The sequence below is a fragment of the Lissotriton vulgaris genome, chromosome 9 (assembly GCF_964263255.1).
Source record: "Lissotriton vulgaris chromosome 9, aLisVul1.2, whole genome shotgun sequence".
NCBI lineage: Eukaryota > Metazoa > Chordata > Amphibia > Caudata > Salamandridae > Lissotriton > Lissotriton vulgaris.
Window position 1 is genome coordinate 453811588 of NC_141697.1, and position 24032 is coordinate 453835619.

General features: G+C 47.3%; 1 protein-coding gene across 2 annotated transcripts in view; it reads left to right on the forward strand.

Moving 5' to 3' along the window:
* Positions 1 to 420: 420 nt before the first annotated feature.
* The window catches only part of LOC147690261 (inverted formin-2-like), a 429441-nt gene continuing 405829 nt past the window's right edge, over positions 421 to 24032 (forward strand). For both annotated transcript variants that reach the window (XM_086936660.1, XM_086936661.1), the window contains exon 1: positions 421 to 484. The gene's annotated coding sequence lies outside the window, so the exon portion shown is untranslated. The remainder of the gene's footprint in view (positions 485 to 24032) is intronic.

Below are 24032 nucleotides of genomic sequence, written 5' to 3' on the forward strand. Positions count from 1 at the left end.
CACAGTGACGGCAAGGGCGCAGCTACGAATGTCCTATCGGCGTTTGATAATCCCCTTCAGCCCATTTCCCAATGTTGTACGTGCAAGCATGGGGGTAACACAGGACCAGGCTCCCGCGTTGCGGGGGGCGGGGGGGGGGGGGGGGTGGGGGGGGGGAGGGGCTCGGCGCTCCAGGGGACCCCCTCAGCGGCCGCGCAGCCAGTAAGTACCACACATTCATTTGGAATGTGATGTGTTAACGTAATTTGCATTAGGCTTCCAGACCTTGCACCTCGCTGTGGCCTCTTTTTGTAAATTAAATGGTGCGTCGTGCGCCACGCACGCACCATGCGCAGACGTGTCCTCTGCGTGGTCTTTCCTCTCTGAGGGTGGGGCTAACCAGTGTCAAGCGCATGGCAGAAGTATTAAAAGTGCGCGGCGGCGGCCGCGGCCGCGTAGGAGGTGAGGCATTCCGGAGATGATTTAAGGGACTGTGCGGCCGCCGGTAATAATTTGTTTTTTCTTTATTTTGTCTCCAATTCGCGCCTGCCACTGTTGCTGCAGGCCTGGCATCAGGCGGGTGTTGGTGGAGTGGAGGGGAGGGAGTGCATCATGGGGTCAGGATTAAAACGTCATTTAGGCCCTGCAGCAGGCTCTGTGTTCCTACCTCCAGGGGCCCCATCAGCTCTGTAGCACACGGAGAGGAGGCACTGCTTGACTGACAGTGTGTGCTGCGAAGTTTCATTGGGGATCAGACGTTCAAATGTGTAATAAGTGAGGCGAGTTTTGTGCATTATCCATGTGTGTGGTTGCAGCTGCAGCTGGTGGGCATTTGGACTCAGTTTTGGGGACCAGCATTTTCCTCACCTAACAGAGGCCAGAGTAGTCCCGAGGGTATTCTCCAGATTGCAGGCAGGCCACACGTTGGCTGGCAATGTGTCTTTTGTTTTTCGGTCAGCCAGCTCGGCAACACAAGACATCAGTGTGTTGGTGCAGTTGGGGCCTCACGTATCCTGTTGGGGCCGGGTCCCAGACGTGGAAGAGAGGCCAGGCCTGGAGTGATGCTAAGCTGCCCCATATGTCCCTACATTTTAGTGCGAGTTCCCTGAACCTTTCTACCCTGTTTCTGCAATAAGTTGCAGTGGCATCCTGCCCGTGTATTTATGCCCCTGTGTCTATCTAAATCCCAGTATCTGTAAATACGTTACTGTGTGGAAGAGAGGCCAGGCCTGGAGTGATGCTAAGCTGCCCCATATGTCCCTACATTTTAGTGCGAGTTCCCTGAACCTTTCTACCCTGTTTCTGCAATAAGTTGCAGTGGCAGCCTGCCCGTGTATTTATGCCCCTGTGTCTATCTAAATCCCAGTATCTGTAAATACGTTACTGTGTCTGTGTCAGTCAATGCATGTCTTTACACCTTCCTGTCTCTCGATTGGAGTGTGCCCAACTGCATCTATGTCCCAGATTCAGCCAATCCCTGTCTTTCCACGGCCTGTCTCTCAGCTCGAGTGTGCACAAAAACGCTGCCTACGGGCATTTCACAGCCTTCAGAAGCCCCCATTGAAACTTCCCTGATGTACACCTAGTTGCAGTGCACTAATGCCTGCCAGACATTGCACCCCCTGCAACAGAGGGAAACAGGGGCGCACTGAGTATCAAGTACAGAGTGTCTTGTTGCGCGAATGGTTGCAATTTCCTATATTTATATTTTTCCCTTGTCTTCGTTTTATTTTGCTTGTGATAGTCACACATACTTGTTGAAATATCACTCATAATAGCACTGAAATTATGAAAATGTTACAAAAACCTTGGCAGCTATGCGTTATTTGTCATGCTCAGTGGGATCAAGAGAGAGTCTGTCAGTAAAGGGAGAAAGAAGGAAGAGAATGATAGAAAAACAGTGATAAAAGGAAGATTGCATGAATGAAAACTTCAAGAGTAAGAAAGAGAGGAAGTTTTGGGTAGTGGAAGAAAGGCAACCTTCTGCCGAGTCCAGGGGCGCAGCTACCATCTGTGCAGGAGGTTCAGTGGCACCGGTACTTAAAACTCTGAGGGGCCCCTTGAGCTATGATAATTGCTGTTTTTGACTACCCAACAACAGTAAAAGGTGGCATTTTCCTAGCTTGCACCAGGGCCCGCCCATGACTTCCTTGCTAGGCTGCGTCAGAGGCTGGCTCTTGAAAAAAATACTTTGTGCACTCCACTTTATCATTAATATTATTATTATTATTCTAATATAAATAAAGCAGTGGCGAGTCCGTGGTAGACGAGGATTAAGGTGAATCAAGACGCGCCCCCGGACAATGAAACCTGGGCTGTAAGCCTGTTGACAAATGTAAAGGTACTCCAAAAGGGGGAGGTCCAAGAAGCAGAACTGAGGACGCTTATGTTTTATACTGAGCTTCTGAAAATGTTTGAGAGGAACAGGGTAAAACAAAATAATGGAAATCAACAATTTTATTGTTCATATTGTAGGCATGGAAGACAAAGCAAATATTTCAAGCAACAAACCAAAACTAAATCTATTTACAATGTAATAGAGAGGGAATGTATTTTTTATTTTTATATCTGTCAATCTGTTCTACCAAGTAGGCCATTTAACATGTGACACCCTGAGCCAGTTCTTTTTTTTTCCAGCAACAAATAGCTGCATTCTGGGGCTTAGAATTTCTTTTACAAATATAAGCGAAGGCTTGAAAGTGCCATTATGCCAAACAGTGTTGTACAAAAAACCAGGGTTGTCTAAAGATGTTGTACACAACATAGGGTCCTTTGTGCCTATGCAGGTGTGTAACTATTCTTGTATGTGAATTGTTCATATTTGAATGTGTGCCCATGAATGTTTCATGTGTGTATATCTGTGCCTGTATAAAACATACCATATTAAACAAGATCTTCTGCCATGATTAGATTCCTGACCCTAAAAATAAATCACTGAAATTCATTAGAAAGCAAGACTGTAATTTTTTATATTCCAAAGTACTGGTTGTCATGCCAGAAGATAATCCAGCCCTAATATATATTTTTCTTTGTTTTGTAGTACTTGCATTCCCTCATTTATAATTGAATAGTACTCCAAATCCCAGAACGGAAAGAAAAAAGGGAATGGATGAGTTGTTCATGCTTGACACAGTACATCTTCAGGCCTCTTTGAAGTTGCCCTTTAACCAACTACTGTTACTAAACATCAGTTTTTACCCCCACCCCTTGGCACATCACCTGCTCTGTAATACACACAGCCATGTGTATGCACATTGTCTGTACAACACACAGTGCCCTTCTGATGCACAGTCCTAAATTGCACACCACATTTCCAAGACCCTGTCCTCCAGTGAGACACATCATATAGTGTTCCCTTCAAACATGACAACCAGAGCTTCACTGAAGCGCATTACTCTGTGCTCCTCCAATGCACTGTACCCATAATGCCCCCCGCAAATCACATTGTGCCTCTACCTCATAATTTCCTACATTTGCCTCCAGCTCATTCTTGATGTTAAAGATAACATCACAAATAAAATAATTGATAATATTGCAGGTGACATCACATATCACATTACTGTTGAGAATGCATTTCATGAAAAGGAATATAAACTAGTGTTGCCCCAAAAAAAATTGCCAACAATGTGTTTAACCTCATCACTGCGGCTCTAATTCCACTGCAGTGCTGACATTCCAATCGTGGGCGTGGTCATGACGGCTCCCGGCCGTCATCAGCACACGCCCACCGTGACTCATGACGGCCGGGAGCCGTCATGAGCATCGAAGAGGTTAATACCTTCCATGCTCCCGTTGGCCGACGGGAGCACTCCCTCCCTGGTGGTGCGAACGACCAATGGCCGACGCAGCCCCGCCCACCCTTTAGAACGCCTGCACCGTGACGGAATTGCCACCGCGGTTAAGGCGTTAAAGAGCCTAGAAAGACCTTGTATTGACACTAAATAGGGTTATAAATAAAAGTGTATGTATTAATTTGTAATGTAACTTTTCTGTTATCAGTCATGGATCATTCAGGCAGCCCTGGAACACAATTAAAAGTAATTTCTATTTATATTTGCTGTTCAAAGTAAGCACAGATAAGTGCTAAAACTCCGGCTTTAGGTGACTGCTTTTTTTTGTCCCGTCTGGGACATCAAAATATTGAGCTGGCAACCCGTATCATTAGACTGGAAGCACATTATTTATTCCTTACACCCTCAATCCCTAATGATGCCCTAATAGCAATCAATAGTTTAGATCTGAAACTCTACACCGCCGTCAATAAGATGCTGAGTTAATTCAGTGTCTGGGAATGCACCTTGTATTCAGACAACTCAAACCACATTCTTGCCCTTCACTTTTATGCCCACCCTGTACTCACAGCGATCACAATGCACTCACAATGCACTTGCGTTGTTCACCCCATACCTCACCCTGCAGACATGAGCACACTACTCACCCTTCACTCACCTGTCCCCCTCACTGCTCAATCTGCAATCTTACTCAAACAAGCACATGACTGACCATGCATTAGTTCGTCCCACTCTGCACTTACATCCAAACCCAAATTCAAACGGTCATCTCAGTCCCCCTGCAGTCACTCATCTTACCCTACTCTCACACTGTCGCTTCTGCCACTGTGCACTCACATGGGCACTCCTGCCACCCACAAAGCGCAGAGGGTTAATGTACCTACTACACAGAACGTGTACCATGCAGATCACAGAACTGAGTGTGAGTAAACTAAGAGTAGCGCTATAAAAAAATGAAATGTTTGTCAGAAAGGTGCAATAGAGAGATGAGGTGCATGGTTGGTGAGTGGTAGTGAGGGAATTCATGGAGAAGGAGGAAATGGGGGAGGGGGCTCCAGAAAAGACTGTTGCACCGTGTGCGACCAGTGCCAGGGCCAGCCCTGGCTGGGAGTGGTAGCCACCTCCCTGAACCTCAGATCTAGTTGCGCCCCTGGTTTCAATACCCCAGTCAACTCGGGACCTTAGTTCTCACTTCTCTGATTTGTTATCTGAGGCTTAGGTCGGTGATGGCCACTGGGGAATCAAGGGGCAAAGCCAATCCGTGAATGGACACAGCTGTGGGACACAAACGGTCTGGGTGTCACTTTTCTCTGCCGTTGTGCCGCCATTGGGGGTGGGGGTGCCGCAGGGCTCTATCTTAAGCCCCATCCTTTTTAATATCTATATGGCCCCTCTGGCGGCGGTGGCGGAGTAGTTTGGTGCCCAGATGGTATCCTATGCTGATGACACCCAGCTCCTTTTCACCTGCGCAAAGTGTTCTGACTTTGATGGTATGCGGATCAGAAGTTGTCTGGGGGCGGTCTTTGACTGGTTTAAACAGCACAGTCTGAAAATGTAATTCCAATAAATCGGAACTGCTTTTCTTTGGCGGCTCTTCTGATCCTAGATGGAAGGCCTGGTGGCCGCCGGACATGTACCCTCCGGCAGACGCCTCATCCAAAGCAAAGAACCTCTGCTTCCAGATCGATGATGACCTTTCTTTTGGGCCTCAGATTCGGGAACTCTCCGGGAAATACTTCGGCATTTTGAAAATGCTAAGGAAATTCCTCCCAATTTTGTCTTTTGAGCATAGAAAGATTACTGTGCAGGCATTGATAGGCTCGCGCTTAGACTATGCGAATGTGCTCTACCTGGGTCTGCCAAAATGTCTCCTGTCGTGCCTTCAGGTGGTGCAGAACTCCGCTGCAAGGGCCATCTACGGCCTTCAGCGGAGAGTGAGTGCTGTGGATCTGCTTAAAAAGCTCCACTGGCTTCCTGTCTCTAAACAGATTATTTTTAAAGCACTACCTCTTGCCTTTAAGGCGCTACACCATGTAGGGGCCAGATATATTAGGAGGTGCCTGACTTTCTACGTGCCTTCCATAACTCTGAGATCAGCCTCTTTGGCTATCGCCTCTGTTCCCTCCATCAGGCGCGCTAGAATTGGAGGAAGATCTTTCTGATGTTTGGCGCCTCGTTGCTGGAATTCTCTGCCCGTCTCCCTCATGAAAATCTGCAATTTACTGGCTTTTAAAAAGGAGCTGAAGACCTGGCTTTTTACCCACTGATTCCTCTGATTTGCCCTGGTCTCATTTTTTCTCGGGTTTTTTGCCAAAGCGCCGGGACACTCCTAGGAGTAGCTGTGCGCTATAAAAGACCCGTTTTAACATAACATAACAATGGACACAGGTGTGACACCCCCAGTGCCACACCCACTTGATCTCCATAGTATAGATATGTGTCCATCTCTGGCCAAAACATGGTACTTCTCGCGTTTTGAACCATGAGTGATAACTCACGGAGTTGAATATGGACTTTGATTTTTTTAAGCATACTGCTAAGCTAATACAGCATTGTCAACCATGTTGAAAATAGCGAGTTGCTCAAATGTATTTTTTTTTGTTGACAAGTGTGTATAATGTGAGGGCGCTCCTCCCAGTATTGCTTGTAATTGTTCACCGAATGTGCAATATTCATCTACATTTTTGAAGATCAGGGATTCATCTTCACAATAACCTCTCTGTGGAAAAAAGGATGTGTCCATCACTCTGCATAACCAACCCCTTAATATAGTGTGCTTTATTCCCTTCTAAAATTCTATTGCATTAATCAGCAAAAGAGAAAGGAAGGTGGTCGGAATCTTACTTTTCCCTTTAACCACTAACCATGTTATCTCCAACTTTACTCTGAACATCCTAAAAAACTTCAATATAGACTTGCTCAGACGGAGAGCTGTTATATAGGAATGGAGAATTTTGGGAAAAATGTGTGCACATATTTTAAAAACAGGATTACAACTAACTACTATTTGTTTGAAGTCATGTACCGCTTGAGCAGATTTGGATGCTTCTTACTAAAATGTACATGCCTCTGCTTTTCCAAGTTGCGAACCAATGTGAGGGGCTGCAAGACATCTTTTCAAATTACGTATGTGGGTTTTCATGCCCCTTCGCCTGCAGGACTGTCTCTGGCCACTCTGTTACTTCCATTTACATTCCCACCATTTTGTGATGGGCTGCTGTCTTCCCTCACATGTCCTTTCATGCATAGAAAATTCTCAGCTCCTTTTCCATGCCAGGGCCCAGGCCTGATTCAAAGTGCTCTGCCATGTATCATGTTTGAGCCATATCCTTGGGATTGCCTCTTGCCAAGACCTCCTCTACTTTACCAGGATCATATTTGCTGCCTCTTAAACTGCCATTATTGGATGGGAGATTATTGCATCTGACCTGACCTTGTCAGAGCCGGTCGCTCCACCCGCCTCGTGGCTCCTCCTGAGTGCGCCGGTTCCCCCTGCTGCTGACGCCTGTTCGCCGCTGCCCCCTGGGCTTAGGTGCCCCTTGGTTGTGTTTCTCTGCTTTTGTGCCATTTTTGTGTTTATTGTTTGACCGTTGTGCCCCTGTATTTGCCAGATTTCTTTTTTTTTTGTGCCTCTCTGCCGCCTGTTTCCCGCTCCCTGCCGCTGCTCCCCCGCGGCCCCGCCCCCCTTCTTTGTTCTGTACCCTCGACCCCTCCTATTCGCCACCCCGCTCCCGCCGCCCAGCTGCTCCTCCCTCCCACTGGCTACTTAGGCAGAGGACACGCGAGGGGGAGCTGTGACCTGACCTTGTCAGAGCCGGTCGCTCCACCCGCGGCGTGGCTCCTCCCGAGTGCGCCGGTTCCCCCTGCTGCTGATGCCTGTTCGCCGCTGCCCCCTGGGCTTAGGTGCCCCTTGGTTGTGTTTCTCTGCTTCTGTGCCATTTTTGTGTTTGTTTGACCGTTGTGCCCCTGTATTTGCCGGATTTTTTTTTGTGCCTCTCTGCGGCCCGTTTCCCGCTGTTTTTCCCTGCTCCCTGCCGCTGCTCCCCCGCGGCCCAGCCCCTCTTCTTTGTTCTGTACCCTCAACCCCTCCTATTCTCCACCCCGCTCCCGCCTCCCAGCTGCTCCTCCCTCCCACTCTCCATTTATGGCAGAGTCCGCACGTACTCGCCGATTGCGTGCCGAAGGTGTGCCAAAGGCAAGCCCGTCTACGCCCCTCTGCGCCTGGCCCGCACCCAGCGCCAGGAACCCTGGATCTAGACTATGCCAACACACCCGACGAACCTACAACGCCGCCACCCTCCACGCACTCAACACCGGCCGGAACCCAGCCTGCTACCTGGCCACCCCGAAACGCACCTACGGACCCTTCTCCTGCCAAGAGTGCATATTCACCTGCACCTGTCCTGGACCAACACCTGCCAAGCCTACCACCAGCAAGAATAACTAAGTGCATCCTGCTCAACACCCGCTCCGTCCACAGGCACGCAGTTTAGCTCTGGAACCTCCTGGACACAGCAGCACCGGACGTCGCCTTCCTCACGGAAACCTGGATGAACGCCTCCTCAGCCCCCGACATCGCCATAGCCATCCCGGACGGCTACAAGATTACCCGGAAGGACCGCACCAACCAAACTGGAGGGGACATCGCCACCCTCCACAGAAACATCATCCGCATCACGACCGATTCGGAAGACACCCTCACAGCCGCCGAACACCTGCACTTCCAGATTCACACCGACCCCAGGATTACCCTCAGAGGCACCCTAATCTACAGACACACAGGACCACGCACTCAATTCAGCGAAGACTTCGTAAGCCCGAACGCCCTCACCTCCCCAGACTACATCCTCCTAGGAGACCTCAACTTCCACCTGGAGAATAACAAAGACAGCAACAATACCACCCTGCTGGACAACCTCGCCAACCTCTCACTCAAGCAGCTAGATAACACCCCCACCCACTATGCCGGCCACACGCTTGCCCCAGTCTTCTCCTCCAGCAAGCACATCTACTTCAGCCACACCACCGGACTCCACTGGACAGACCACAGCTGCGTCCCTCTTCTCCTTCAAGAAAACCACAACCCACCACCACCCGCAGCAGGCCCCCCGCAGAAGCTGGAGCAAGATCACCGCCGACCAGCTCACCACCTCCCTCAGCCAGAACCCCCCCGCCATCACACCGAACCCCAATGAAGCAGCCCGCAACCTCGCACAATGGATCACCGACTGCGCCGACGAACTCGCACCACTGAAGAAACCACCCAGCAGACCCTACAGCAAGGAAGCCTTGTGGTTCACGGAAGACCTCATAAACTCAAAGAAAACCTGCCGCTCCCTGGAGAAAACCTGGCACCAGGACCAGACAACAGAGAACATGACAGCCTTCAAGGACGCCACCCGCAAGCACCACCAACTGATCCGTACCACCAAGAGATCTACTTACAAACAGCGCCTGGACAACAACACCCACAACAGCAAGGAACTCTTCAGCATCGTCAAAGAGCTCTCCAACCCCAGCGCCTGCAACAACGACATCACACCCTCGCAAGACCTCTGCGACTCCCTCGACTCGTTCTTTCACCGCAAGATCGCCAACATACACAACCGCTTCAGCACACAGACCAACCACCCAACCACCAAACCAGCGCACCCAACCGCCACCCTCTGCACCTGGAACCCGGTCAGCACCGAAGACACCACCCGCACCATGAGCACCATCCACTCCAGCTCTCCCACCGACCCATGCCCACACCACATCTTTAACAAAGCAGACTCCATCATCGCACCCCAACTCTGCGACGTCATCAACAGCTCCTTCGCATCAGCCACCTTCCCGGAGAGCTGGAAGCATGCCAAACTCGGCGCCCTCCTGAAAAAACCCACTGTGGACCCCCTGGACCTCAAGAACTTTCGACCCATCTCGCTCCTCCCGTTTCCGGCCAAAGTCATCGAAAAGACGGTCAACAAATAACTCTCCGCTTTCCTCGAGACAAACGGATCCCTTGACCCGTCACAGTCCGGTTTCCGAGCTAACCACAGCACCGAGACCACCCTCATCGCAGCTGCCGAAGACATCAGGTCTATGCTCGACAACTGGGAAACCTCTGCATTCCTCCTCCTGGACCTCTCAGCAGCCTTCGACACGGTATGCCACCGCACCCTGATACAGCGCCTCTGCAACACCGGCATCCAAGGCCTGGCCTTAGAATGGATTATCTCGTTCCTCGCCGGTAGAACCCAGAGAGTCCGCCTCCCCCTGTTCCGGTCCGCTGCTACCGAAGTCATCTGTGGTGTCCCTCAAGGCTCCTCGCTCAGCCCCACCCTCTTCAACATCTACATGAGCCCCCTTGCGGCCATCGCACGCAAGCACAACCTCAACAACATCTCCTATGCCGACGACACACAGCTGATCCTCTCCCTCACCAACGACCCCTCCACCGCCAGAACCAGCCTCCAGGAAGGAATGAAGGATGTCGCGGAATGGATGAAGCTCAGCAGGCTGAAGCTGAACTCAGACAAGACGGAAGTCCTCATCCTGGGTCCCACCCCTTCGGCCTGGAACGACTTCTGGTGGCCACCATCCCTGGGCGCTGCCCCCAAACCCACAGACCACGCACGCAACCTGGGCTTCATCCTGGACTCCTCCCTCACGATGACCAAGCAAGTCAACGCCGTCTCCTCGTCCTGTTTCAACACCCTGCGCATGCTCTGAAAAATCTTCTGATGGATCACCACCTCAACCTGGAAGACGGTCACCCAGGCCCTCGTCGCCAGCTGCCTAAACTACGGAAACACCCTCTACGCCAGAACCACAGCCTAACTCCAGAAAAGACTACAGCGCATTGAGAACACCTCGGCTACACTCATCCTGGACATCCCCCGCCACAGCCACATCTCTGCCCATCTGAGGAACCTGCACTGGCTCCCCGTCAACAAGAGAATCACATTCCGACTCCTCACCCACGCACACAAGGCGCTCCACGACGAGGGCCCCGTGTACCTCAACAACCGCCTTGCATTTTACACGCCAACCCGTCGGCTCCGCTCCGCCAGCCTCGCCCTTGCCACTATTCCATGCATCCGCAAAGCCACCGCCGGAGGAAGATCCTTCTCCTACCTGGCAGCCAAGACATGGAACTCCCTCCCCACCCACCTCTGGCTGACACAGGACCACCTCGCCTTCAGGAAGCAACTCAAGACCTGGCTGTTCCAGCAGTAGCGACCCCCCCCCCCGTGCCTTGAGACCCTAACGGGTGAGTAGCGCGCTCAACCAATTCCTTGATTGATTGCATCCATTAAATGTATCCTGAGACTTTTTAAGGCATGGGAAAAATGGGCTCTGGCACCTTTATGCACAAATAAAAGGGGCATCGTTTGACTGGATGTGTTTGATGTCTATGCTGCTAAATTGTTATTGCTTTACCAGGCACTTTGAAATATGTATGCCTTCATGCACAAACAGAAGGGTAATTAGTTTGACTAAATTGGTTTGATTAATGTATGCTGCTTGCTGAACTTATTATTTTACCAGACACTTTGAAATATGTGCACCTTCGTGCACAAACCAAAAGGGTATTGGTTGACTAAAGTGGTTTATTTTTTGTATGCTGCTGCCTGCTGTACTTGTTACTGTTTTGTCAGTCACTTTGAAATATTTGATCCTTCAAAACGGGAATTGGTAGTTATTTTTTACCAGTTGCTTTGAAATAGATGTGCCTTTATGCACACACCAAACTGGAAATAGTTTGACTAACCTGGCTTCATTTTTGCATACGGCTGGACTAGTTTTTATCATGTTCTTTGAAAGTATTTTCACCATGATATAAGAAAGTTGGATTGTTTTACAAAACATGATTGATTTTTGTATATTGCTGGACTGGTGATTACTTTATTATGCACTTGGAAGTATTTGCACATTTGTTTTGCTTTACCAACTACAGTTTGTATATATTCGGTTATTGGGTACTTGCTGATATGTTTTTTTAAATTCTACATGCGGTGTTATTTATTGTGTTGCTTGCACTTCTCTGTAATATGTGTGCCTTCAATCTTGTATTAAGCATTGTTTACACCACAGAAATGATACATTCAGACAAACATCTGCATCAATGTTCTGAAGCATCCAAACAGTTTTCAGCCTCTGCCTCGTTTGCCTGCCTGTTTTGTACTGCTTACTAATAAAGACATAACGGTGGATATTGAAACTGCTTCCTCAGGTCATGTTATCATGCACAATCCTTGACAGTCGCAAGTGTGTGACATGCAGATAATTCACCAGTTTATTTCCCTTGAATTTCACAGGATACAGAGTTACATCTTCGGTACTTCTCGTGTATATTATCAGTCGAGTTTTTATGGAACTGCAGATTTGGGTTTGTCATTCAAACCTTTGCTAATCTAGTTTCAAAATTAGTTACTTTAAGCAATATGGTTCCAGAAGAGTTGTTATCATTAACTCAAGCTTTCCCCAAAACTTCCCATCTAGTATACCATCGGCAGGCTTAGCCATCTCATTCTGTTTCGTAGGTATCAGTGGGCCCTTCTCCAAATCTGTGGCTGATTTCCCTCTTCTCCTGTTTATATTCTGGGCTGGTTTACTCTGTTTTGGGATATTTTTGCCTTTCTTTGTCTTTGAGAGTTCTACAGTAGTATCTGACCTACACTTTGCCTTTTGCCCTCTAGTCACGAATTTAGACCCACCGGGGGCTCCTCCAGGTTCAGAGCGAGGGGAAGAAGCAATTTCTGTTATTTGGTCAATTACAACTTGTGGTGAAGTGCCAATCAGTATGGGGGACGGCTCATTACTTGGTGCCCTCCCTTGGTTCGTGAATACAGGCGTCGAGGAGAGACTGCTCTGTGAGGGAACTGACTCTAGAGACCATCTTCGTTAGGTTAGTTTAATTTCATTTGAGGACTGATTCTGCCCTCAGGAGGAAAGCGTCTAAAGACCCTACAACACCTCGATCTTTACCCTTGTTCATACTTAAGCAGAGCCTACCCCCCAAAAAATCTGCAAAATGAAAATAAGTAGTACAATAACAGTTTCAAGATCAAGTTGTAAGGGAGATGGCCCAGCCCAGCCTATTACTGTCCCAGACTGGCCCGCCCTTGGCCCCGGCTTTGTCCGGGCGCAACCCACGCCCGTCCCGCGCTGCGGGGGTCGAGACCGCTTTATAGCGCGATGATCACGCCTCCCCCAGCGGCAGCTGTTGTCAATAAGGGCGCTGTGGTGCACACTGGGACTCCGAGTCCCACCAGGGTGTCACAGTAATGTCCGGGGGTTAAGATTAACTCAAAAACATCAAGGGCATGCATGTTAGACCGAAGCCCAACCAGGCAAAGATGAATGCTGGCAGAATCACTTTCAAAAATCAGGAAAGGGCTCAAGCGCGTCACTGTTTCGAGTGAATTTGAAACATATATATGTAAATCTTACCACAAGTATCTGTACCATTCTTTTTGAGTTTAGAGTTTCTGTTTAGTTTCTCATTCATGTACTCTGAAGTCCTTTTGTAATGCAAATGGGTCAATTGCAAAGCACTCTGACACCTTTGAGGTAAAGTTTCCGCTATATAAAAATGAAAAACTAAAAGAAAGAACAGAGAAGTAGACAGCCGAGAAGATGGTAGCGGGAAACTTGGTTTGATTCATCCATTTGCAATACTGGTGCGGCTCCAGTGCAGGAAGGCTTTTTAGTGGTGTTTCAGTTTTACTAGAAAGACTGTAGCAAAGTGAATGTCCTCTGCCTTAACAAGCTGTTGCTGGAGGCTTCTCTAAAATCTGGCACTGCAGGATATATATTTTTGGGGTAAAGGGCTGTCTGCTACACTTGTGCCATGACGGTGAATTTCAACCTTTACATTTTTTCCGCTCGTAGTGCTAAGTATGCTGGAGATTGTAGTTTCTGTTTTCCTGTTAGACTTTTTCAAGGAACCACCGGTTACTTAGTGCTGTAGACTGAAACACTAAGGGGAAGTTTTATCAAATCTCCACACAATGCAGCACAGCCCCACCGCGAGGCTGCGCTGCATTGCGTGACAGGGAGGGAGCAGGAGAGACAGATTTCAAAAGATATGTCTCTCTCCTCCCCTTTCCCTTGCACCAGCGCTGATTACAGCTTCTGTCCGCCACGCACAGACCTTAGAGCCATAGCGTTAGGGTGTGTATGTGAGTCTAGTATTGGTTTGGTACAGGAAGGTTTCCTTTCCTGTACAAAATACTATGCCTAGACACGGGGAAAAGCTTTTCCCACTTAGTATGCCTGCTGCACAGTGCAGCACACATGCAAATTTGGAAAAGGAAAGAGAAAGGAAAGCATTTCTCCTTTCTTGCTCCTAGTTTAAAAGGGCGCAGTTTCCTCACGATATACCCAATCTACTGTATTTAGTAAATTGGGTTTAGCTTGAGAAACCTTGGGTGGTTGCATGGGATCGCCCATACACCAACCTTGGTACGCCCACTTGGCGCTGCTTTGCATTACTTTTATGTTATTTTCAGTTAGCGCTGGAAAATACATTTGGAAAAAAAAGATTTTGTGTAGTTTTGCATCACTTTTGTGATGGAAACACAGCACAAATGTTTAGTAAATCTACCCTTGGCAGCACATGCATATCTACTCCAGGAACATTATTACTCAAGACCGACACAGATTAATGTGTTCGTTCATAACAAGCAACAGCAAAACAGCGAGCTTCTTTCTACCCACAGAAGGCACCTTTATTGACTCACCCCTATTCTTTCAAACACTGATTTATGACAGCAGCTAGAAAAAAGTATGCAATTGAGAGGACAGATTTTACAGTGATTTTATTTGTTACAAAATGGGTTCCAAAGTAGAATGAGAGCTGTGCAACCTGCAAAGGTGTCCTGTTCACTTATTTTACACTAAAACATAAAACACCATTTAGGAAAACTCTCCAACCAACTATGTAACTATACTCCTATCTGAAACCGAAAATATTTCAAAAATCCAGAATATAAACCCATTTTTTAAATCTAATTCCTCAAAAATGACATCCTGAATTTACTCCATACCAAAGGACTCCTCTGAGGTTAGATCTAGTTTCGTACCAAGTTTGGTTTGGTTTCGGTCAGCGAGTTTCACTGAAGTGGAAAGAATTATTATTTTTGTGGCTGTTAAAATGAGAACCATTCATTTCTCTACAAACCCTTTATTCCCTACTTCCAACTCTTGAAGACGGATCTCCTCAAAACTTGACGTGCCAAAACGTACTCTGTCTCAGAATTTGATTGAAAAGTTTGTTTGCAGTTTCATTGAATGTGCCCAAAGTTACAGGAAGCAAAACAAGCATTTTTGCAATGCAATCGGTCTCGCCTTTGGGATCTTATATGTATTTAGCAATGTAGCACATAAGCTCCAAACTGTGTGACATGCCAGATATGGGAACACATGGAGAGAAATATTGCCTTTCAGCGTGAAATATTATAGTCCAAAGTTCTGTTTTTAATATAAAATCAGGGCCTTTGGTGGTCATATCACTGAAAATACAAGATTTGAAAAAAATACTGTCTACGGGTGCTCTTGAAAGACTATTTCTATGGACTGGAATCTATAGAATGCTTAAGTGATTCTTGTATTTTACTGACCTCTGCTGGTTGTTTTCTATCAAGACAGTTAAATCGAGGCAGTTGAACAGAATAAAAGGCCCTAAGCAGAAACATACAAGTCCTAGGACTGATCTCCAGAGTCGAAAAAATAAGTTGACTAAGAATCAGATACGGTCTTGAAAAAGATGGTACAATAATTTCCATCGAAACGCGTCAATGCTACATGACACAATCCGTTATAAGGCTTGAACCACAGATTACTAATCACTTCTGGAGTATCTGGTTCTAGTGCTTTCTATTGTCCTACTACGGATGTGTGTTTTGTTTTTGACAAAGTGTATTGTCTTTTTGTTTGTACTCTCTCTGTTAGAATGTAATGTTTGGACTTTTTATTGTGTCTTAGCTTTATGCATTGATTATAGTCTTTAGGTTGGTCATACTACATAAGAACATTACTAACAACGTGTGGATTTAACCACATTGCTGCGGCTGTAATTTTTCCGCTGTGCGGCAATTTACAAAAACCTGCGTTGCATGACGAGCTCAGCTCGTCATCCGCACACGACCACCGTGGCTGATGACGAGCTGAGCTCGTCCTCAGCAGCGAAGGGGTTAAAAAATAAATTTTTCACAATGTGTTATGACAAACAAAGTTTCTTATATAGTGTTTAGGTTCTTTTTAACTTCAGAAGTAATGTGTATCTTCTCTCGCATATCTTTTTGGTATAATTATCAATAAATAGATCTATTTTTACAATTTTGTATTGTGACCTTGGGCTTACTATTATACCTCCCTTGTGCATATGGTGTATGTGAAGTGGTTTAGAGATTGTGTGGTTATGACTTAATACCAGTTGATGTGGCCAGTCGTATCAGTTGTTCTTAGAGTGTAGTCCAATGGAAACTGTTTTATTGATATGATCTCCAGAGCCCACAAAGTACATGCACATATAACTATATACTAAAGTATATACAAGAGGTCTCAAATGCTCGACCTAAAAAAATGGCTTTTCAATAGAAGTTCAGATCAAACTGTAGTCACTATCATCAACTTAGTATTGTGTAGTTATAGGTAGGGCTGAGTTTCCAGGAAGAGCTTTTTTTGTTTGTCAAGAGGGGATGAGAAAAAGGGGTGGGTGGGGGACCAAAATATGTTTTCACCATTCAATTTCTCACAGGAATTTTAAGAAGCATTAACAAAAAATGGCTGAACAGAATGACACCAAATTTGTGGAAAGCTAGATCTTTAGTCCCAAATTGTGCTTTTTGAGATTTGCAGAAAAACTGTTTAGCCGTTTTAAAGAAATTAAGGTTACAGTGTTAGTGGTATAACTAGATGTTTGGTACCACAGGACTACAGCATTACCCTAAATTTGAAAAATTACCCGATTGGTTGGGAGGGCTTTTTTATATCTGTCTGCCACTTGTATACTGTGGAACTGACTGGTCTCACAGTACCGATTAATCTTATTGGCTGGTCGCCACATAAATAGAGATATGTTGGCCTGCATTATAGGACACTGGGACTATGTCCCTGTGTCCTGAAGTAAAAAAGAAAAAGCCATAAATGTGCAATGTAGGGATACCCTGACCCCTGGTGTGTGTGTGTGTCTGTGTGGAAGGAGGGTCACAGAGGCACACACCTGGGACCAAATAAAAAATATATTCATGATGCCGTGTTCCTGCTGGACCCAGCGTGGCCACGTGAGTTTCTGCGGGACCTAGCCCATACCATCTCGGGTGTGTGGCCTGTTGGAGTACTATGAAAAAAATGAAGGGTAAGTGTTCAGTAAGGTTGCATGACCATGGTCGGTAACCAGCCATGGGGCATTGCGTGCAGGACCTGGTGGCATGCCAGACCCTACAGCCAACTCCACTCTGCACACAGCTGAAGGCTGTAAGAGGCAGGGGTTGGCCTCCAGTTGAGGGTTGAATGCTGGGCATGAACGCAAGCCAGGCCATTCAACCAACCTCCTGCTTCTGTGCATGGCCAAACCGTATTCTCAGTGAGGGATTTGGGTGACTATGATAAAAAATTAAAAAGTGAAATTCACTGGAAAAATCAAAGGTTAAAGTGACATTCTAGGTAGGCTTTTTTATATTATAAAATCTATTGTTTGAAAACAAAAAAATACTGATTAACCACTTATTTTACTGTGCCCCCACCATGCATTGCTTATGACTTCACTTAGTGCATCACCCATGACATAGTAAATGACATCAGTGATGGCAGGTCAAATGTATAGGGTGAATGGGCATCAGAAGGGCTTTGCACAACCACTTTCATCTGCAGTCAGTGTGTCTGTGCATGGAGGAACTAATCAGAACTAACACACATTTCATTATTAGCTCTCAAATAACTCATTTTGGGTATACTTCAATTTTATTGGCATGCACCACCTTCCTTTCCAATTATTCCCATTATCAACCCACATATTCATCACAAATTGCCATGAACCCACCTCCATGCATTCCCACCAAACCACCATAGGGCCTAGTCCATATCCCCACTTTCTTTTGTTTAGTGATTTTCCCAGTGTCATATAACACCCTGTAAAGTCAGTTCCAACAATGCTTTCATGTGATGTCTTGTGTTAAAGTCAGTAACTTTTAAGTTAACCTTCCAACCCTCTCTTTAAGTTAACCTTCCAACCCTCTTCGCGTCTTGGCAAATATGGAATTTTATAAGGTTGACATGCTAATTTTGATGTAATTCGAGCCTTTTGAGGTAAGTTGTACTTTCTCTTGCACCATGTAGGATAGTGCCTCTTTTGACATGGTTAGCCCCCACATTTTGCTTGATGCCTCATGTGGTTTCGATCTGTAAGTGCACTGGGTCCCTGCTAACCAGGTTCTCCGTGCCAGATATCTTTTCCAAAACTGTACCCCAATTGGCACAACTTCAGCCACCCCTGTAAGTCCCTAGTGAATGGTACCCTTGGTACTTATGGCATGGGCACAAGAGGGCCCACTGGGAAAGCAGCACAAATTGTTCCTCCCTGGATATCACTCACCAATTTCATGCAAACTGCCACTGCAGGCTACGTGTCTTGGTGCAGCGAAAACAGTCTACATGGTACACAGCTGTGTGTGCCATGCCCTCATACACTGCATGAGGTATAGGTAAGTCTCCCCTATTGCAGGCCTTACAGTCCTAAGGCAGGGTGCACTATATCCGATGTGTGGACATATCTGCATGAACAGACATGACTCTACGATATTTGAGCCATTCTTAGAATTTGTAAGTGCACAGAGAGTCCATAATGAGTACATTGGCTGGAAACTTGTCACTATTAATTTCCTAGCTCCACGATGGCTTCATTTACCCTAAATTGTTTGGTACCAAACATCTTCTCTTAATAAATCCTCACTGATGCCAGAGAGGGATTTATTAATAAATGAACACTGAAAAACGTTTAAAGGTTTCCCTATAAACCTACCAAGTACTGGTGTCATTTCTGAATAGCCATAGCTAGCCTGCCACCACCAGTCATGTTTCTGACCTCATGGAAAGAGAGCCCATGCCCTCAGAGGCCAGAAACAACTCCTGCTTTGGGGGAGGTGCTTCACAACTCCTTCAGGCCAGATTGACCTTCCAGAGCGGGAAGCTTCAAAGGCGTTGCTACCTTTGAAGTTCAGCCCAGCCTGCCCCAGATAGTGGGGAATGCCAGCCCTCCCTGTCCTGCTTCACATTTAGTGGGAGGACAGGCAGGAAAGTTGTCACTTAAAGGGTTTGGAAACCCTAAAGGTAGGTAGCCCACTGACTCCCACCTGTCACTCCCTTTAATACCCCTAAATCTAGTATTTAGGTTGCATCCTTAGACCTGAAACTGAGATTCAACCAACAAGAAGAAAAGCACAAAGAAGACATGCTGCCCGAGAACTGAAGCCCTGCTGCAGAAGAAATTGTTGGAAAACACTGCCTGCTGCTTTTAGGAGTTGGCAATCTCAGTGTGCTATGTCATCCTGAACCTGTGAAGACTCAAAGAATCCCTTAGTCCCTCCAGCCTTTGCAAAATGACCAAGAACCTCACTAGGAGTGAAGCTATCAGTCCCCTGCCCACAGTAGGCACCGATCGTGCTGAGTCTGTTTTGTTTAATTGCTGTTCGACTACTTTGATGCAGCACCTGCACCAAAAGAGGGTCAGATCTGTCTCCCCACTAAGTTTGGAGACACCAGAACCTACCAGGAGCTGCACCGTACCAAAACCCGGGATGCCGTACCCCCTGCAGCAAACAGTGAGACAAAGAGTCCATTCCGGGCTCCAACTATTCCAGGAACAAGCACACGTTAAATGTCAAGACACCTTGGACCCGCATCCTGAGTACCCCAGCTGTCCTGAAATTGCCTCTCCAATTTGCCGGCTCCTAACCGCGAGGACTTCACGACGCACAGCGCCCGGCTGACACATCTGCTCTGCACCCAGCCCCAACGGCCCCTGTAACTGTGGTCCTGCGGCCCTAGCGACCTCCCTCCAGTGGGACCCACTGAAATTACCTCCAAGCCCTCCAGTGCAGTGTCTTTCCAGGTGGCTATCTTCATCGTAGCTCACCAGCTACTAACATCTTCTGCACCAGGCTCGCAGCCGAATCCGGGACGCTCCCGATCTCCTGGTACTGCTCGAACCTAGTCCTGCTATCGGCCTAAAGGGAGAAGGGGAACTTATTGAAAATATTGCCCGATTTAAATGCATTTTTCTGCTCTTCTCTATTGACTTCAATGGTGCATAATTACGAACCAAAGTAATATATTTTCCGAACTCTTAAAAATCCTAGCTCTGAAGGTCCTTACTGTATATCAAAGTTCTTGGTTTAAAAAAATACATTGGCCTCGGATTTATTCTTGTGTGTGTCTCATTTATTGCCTCAGTCATTACAGCTAATGCTTAGCACTACCCTCTGAGAAGCCGATTTGCTCGCCCACACTACTACAAATAGAGCATTAGTATTATCTACTTTTGCCTCTGTAAACCAACAAGGGACTCACTGGACTCTCAGCACAGTGTACTTTGTTTTAGTACACTATATAGAGTGCCGGCTTCCTACACATCCTCTCCTGTTTTAACTTTTGGTGGCAATCCTCGTACTATTTTGTTCACTCCCATCATTGTCCTATTATTAAAAATGTATTCAATTTGTTAGGGCTTTGTAATTAGACCATTTCATTCCAGTAATAAAGGTGTCCTATCCAATGTTCAACAAGCACACTTGATTTTAGTGTTACTCTCCTTCAGCTATAAATAGGCCACTTAAAAATGTAATGGCCATGCTTTAAAAAAAAATATATGAATTTGGGCTACTTACTACGTGTAGGAAAGTAGGATCTGCTTCTGTTTACCCACACCTTTTGCCTGGTGCGAAGATGGTATTGACTAGTCTGACTGGGACCCTGCTTATCAGGACCCCAGTATATCTGCTTTCTCCCTAAATTGTTATATTCAGTACTTGGGTACATCCCAGATTGGATAATGGGGTACCCTTATAATACCCTAGGATATGGTACTCCGGTACCCAGGGAATAGGTATCCCAGAGGTACTCAATGGGCTGAAGCATGCATTATGCCACCCATGGGAAACCATTCAAAATGGAACTACAGGCCTGCCATTGCAGCCTACGCAAGCTGGTGCTAGCACCACTTACTAAAGATATAGGTTTTCTATATCTAGGGTCACTGTCCTTAAAACCTACAAGTCACCCCTCTAGCAGGCCTTTGCAATCCTGAAGGCAGGGTGCTTGGTTCTAAGTGAGAGGGTGCCCCTGCATGAGCAGACACCCCTGGAGCACATGGAGCCTATTCTCCCGGGTTGTCAGTGAAGTAGCCATATCCTATATACAGGGGCACCGTGTAATTACGCGATGACCATCTAAAAAGAGGCAATAACAAATCCTATCACGTTAATCAAACATGATGGAATTATACCCCCATACCATAAACTATGTGGGAGGTAGGATTCCAAGCAGTGGAAGAACCCTCCGTTAAGCTCTGTGTTTCTGGTACCAGCCTTCTTGACTCTGACAGCACAAAATGGTTGCTGCCGACCAGAGACACGATTATGCCCTTCTGCTGAGCCAAGCTTGAGCAGGAGAAGGCAGAACAAAAGGCATCCTGTAACAGGGAGGTGTGACCACCTCCCAGACAGGATTTAGTGTATCGGTGAAGGGTGGGTGCTCTTGCCAGCATCACTCAGTCTACATGAGGGGCACATTTGGTGTCCACATGCATAGTCCAATTCAAACAAGTTCTGGGAGCCATTGGATCCCAGCCTGGTGGGAAACTGGACAAAGGACATCAAAGTAATCTCTACCCCCCCCCCCCCCCCCCCCCCCCGTCCAGTCCCTCCCCTGGGAGTGTCCCTTGAATCGTCCCAACTCTTTCCTTGGGGTACTTGAGGGCTTACCTGGGTGTAGGTCCCTAGATTTGTTGTGGGGCAAGATGGACACCACTTCTACGGTCTGGGCACTCTGGACTTCGCTGGTATTTGTTTGGTCTCAACTTCGTCTCACTTTCAGTCTGCTGCACCGTCTGTGCCTGTGCACCATACAGCAACCTTCCAAGGCCTGTGGGCATCAAAGGCACCTGAAGGAATCACCCTTTGAGTGAAGGAGTCACTTCCCTGCATATGCAGCCACTGCAACTAAGTCGACCGGTCTGCTGATCCTGAGCTCCTCCAGACTCTAAGGTTCTGCAAACAGGTGGTGGTTTTCCACAGCTCCCGAGTCCTGCCCTGCCCTCTCACCAAGTTTGAGCCCAGTATCCCATGGGGAGGAGGTTGCAACAACTGAGCCCCTGTGTACTGTCATCTTGCATCTGCAAAGACTTGTTGGCTTCTTTCTAAGAAGATCTTCAGTCTCCAAGTAGGCCCAACCTGATGCACCTCCAGTGACCAGAATCTTCAGCCACACTGCATCTTGTGCACCATGGTCTGTATCTTTTGGTGAGCATCTCGAGGTCCTTTCGCTACTCCAGTGCCTCTGGCCTGTAGGTTTTTTTTTTATAACACTTTATTGAGGCAGATGGTGAAATCCACAGTAATACAAAAAACAAAGCCTGCTTACAGGGTCTGTACTTATAGCAGTCAAGTAACGCGATCAGCAGAATAATGAGTACAACGAAATGTACATTCGGGTTGCACCATGAAGCATGGTAAATGTTACAGTAGGAAAGTTTTCTGATAAGGCAACTTAAATTCAAAGCAAACATAACCATTAGTTCAAAAAGCAAAGCAAGGATAAGAGGGACAGTAATCATGAGTCTGATTGCAAGACCAGCACAGTAAATCTCTCTGTAGCACATCAAATGGCACCGTTGTCCATAACCATATCACAGTAAAAGCAATCAAGGAATCTTTCCACCCAAGAATGAGTTGGATTAGGAGCAGGAGTTCGCACAATACCAAATTGTCGTGAAGGGCCAATAGGCGGGCTGCATGAGTGTGAAAAGGACATTCTCCTTCGCTGGCATAAAGACCCCTGAGTCTGGAATAGCATCGGGACCACCGCCTATCAGGCCCCGCATCCACATCCAAAGGGCAGCGGCAAATAACAGCAGAAGCAGCGCCGGATGGGGAGTATGGAATGGGGGTCCCGAGGTCTAGCCCACCCCGGTCGGTATATTGGGATGCAGGGACTGAAAGGGTGCCTCCAGCGCCTTCCCTGAAATGTATTGGCGGTACGGTCCCCAAATGTCTGTAGGGCGGGAAGAGGCCGGGAGTTGGTCAGAATATTCCACACTGTTTACATTGCAGTATGCCACACTCCTAAGCCAAGCGGCAGCAGAGGGAGCACGTCGCGAGCACCAGTGCAGTGCGACCTCTCTCTTGGCCAGAAGAAAGCAGATCGATGCCAACTTGCGAATTTTGCGGGGAAAGTTGGACACATATCCCATCAGGGCGATCTCCGGTAGGACTGATAGCGACAGGCCCAATATCGCACCCAGTGTGTCGTGCATTTCAACCCAATAGGAGTGTAGTTTCGGGCAAGTCCAGGATAGATGGGAAAAGTCGGCCTGAGGGGCATTGCATTTAGGACAAGTGTGGGGACGTGTCGGGTCGATTCTGTGTGCCAACGCTGGGGTGTGGTACAGCCGTCGAAGGAATTTAAAGTGTATAAGTTTGTGCCTGCTGTTCATTGAAACCTCCCTAGTCATGGCACGGCATGCTTCCCATTGATCGTCAGAGATCTGGACGCCCAGATCCAATTCCCATGCGGCGCGAACCGCCTCGTCGGATGATGGGAGTGAGGATAGGCAGAGTTTGGACACAACATGGGCCCCCGAAGAGTTCTGGATGATGGACGTGAGTGCCAGAGTGTCTGCAGGTGGCAACGGGAAGGTAGGAAATGTAGCCCGCATCAGTGCCTTAAGTCTTGCAAACACAAAAGTATCCATAAAAGTGCGCTCGGTGAAGCGGGGGTCTTCAGTAATAGAAAGAGCATGGCCATCTGGGAATAGGTCACGAATCGTGTTCAGTTGGTATTTAGAGAGTGTTCGACTAATCAATGTTTCGCCTGTTATAGGGAGCCAATGTGGGTTGGGAAGTGGGAGGGCTGGAGAATACAGAGTGTAGACGCGCAGTAAGCGTCTGAGTTTGTCCTAAGCCCAAGTCGTTGTGGTGAGAGGGAGTATGTCGTGTGGGTCGCGTGGGAGGCCTCTGGAAAGCACGGCATCCAGAGACACTGGGAGCGCGGCGTCTG